Raw genomic sequence first — 1,302 nt, forward strand, 5'->3', positions numbered from 1 at the left:
CCTACTTGATGCATAAAAATGCTTGCAAGCTCCAAGATGTTTGGTCATGTCTTTCCTACCAAGCTATGCTGCTGGTGGTTTAGACTCCATACCCCGAAATGGGTCTCTTCTTCCTCTTCTCCTTTCCTACTTCTTCTTCTCCTCCTTTCTCCTCCTCCTCCTCCTAATTCTTCTAATTTTTTTTTTTTTGCTAGCTATGGCCTTTAAAAAAAAAGATTAAAAAAATTGATTTTTAGCCATGACTGGTTTGGCTCAATGGATAGAGCTTTTTGGCTTGCGGACTCAAGGGTCCCAGGTTCGATTTCAGTCAAGGGCATGTACCTTGGTTGCGGGCACATTCCCAGTAGGGAGTGTCCAGGAAGCAGCTGATTGATGTTTCTCTCTCATGGATGTTTCTGACTCTCTCCCTCTCCCTTCCTCTCTGTAAAAAAAACAAAAACAAAACAAAACACAAAAGAAAAAAAACCAATTAAAAAATTATTTTTAGAGAGCCATTAAGTAACTTGGCCAGGTAGTGCTCAAAACATTTTTCTTGACTGAATCAATATAGGTTGGGTACTTTATAGCTCTAGCACATGGTGTTCAATAAACTTTTTCTAAGTGTTTTGTGCATTTTCTGGCTGTCTAACCTAAGAACACCCCCTCCATGGTCCGCTCCTTCTCCTAAGCCCCACCCCCTGGGGGGTAGGCCAAGGCACTCCCTATTATGCACTTCCTCTCTTACGATCTCCAGTGGTGGACAGATGCCTAAGCCACGCCTTCTGTGGTAGTCAATGGCCGCTCCCTACCTGGAGAGACTTCTTGTTTGGCATCCAACGGCCTGCAACTCGCTTTTAAGCCCCGCCTCCGGGAGTGGAGGCTATCAAACAACCCGCCGCCTCTATTGATTGGGTCTTCTTTTCTGTGGTATCCAATGGCCTGCCTCCCACATAAGACCCCTCCTACTATGGCGGCCCATGGCCCGCCCCTCTACCCTAAGCCCCGCCCATAAGCCTGGCAGCTCTCCACCGGGCTCTGACCGCCTCGGTTTCCCTCCTTCCCCCCGTGCCCTTTCACCTCTCATAACCTCCTCTCCCTTCAATTAGGCCTCTGGGTCACGCCCCTGGGCTCTACCCGTTATCCAATCCCGTTAGCGTGCTCTCCAGCCCCCCTCTTCTCATTGGTCTCTGCGCTCCTCTATCCCGGCACCTGGTTCTGAGCTACCCTGTCTCCCGCCGGTGACGGCAGGAAGGTGGGACATCCGGCGGCAGCGCGCAGCCCAATAAGCACGCGCCGGCCGCTGCCCAAGCGATCGTCTCCGCC

This window comes from Pipistrellus kuhlii, unplaced genomic scaffold, assembly GCF_014108245.1.
Source record: "Pipistrellus kuhlii isolate mPipKuh1 unplaced genomic scaffold, mPipKuh1.p scaffold_m20_p_30, whole genome shotgun sequence".
Lineage (NCBI taxonomy): Eukaryota > Metazoa > Chordata > Mammalia > Chiroptera > Vespertilionidae > Pipistrellus > Pipistrellus kuhlii.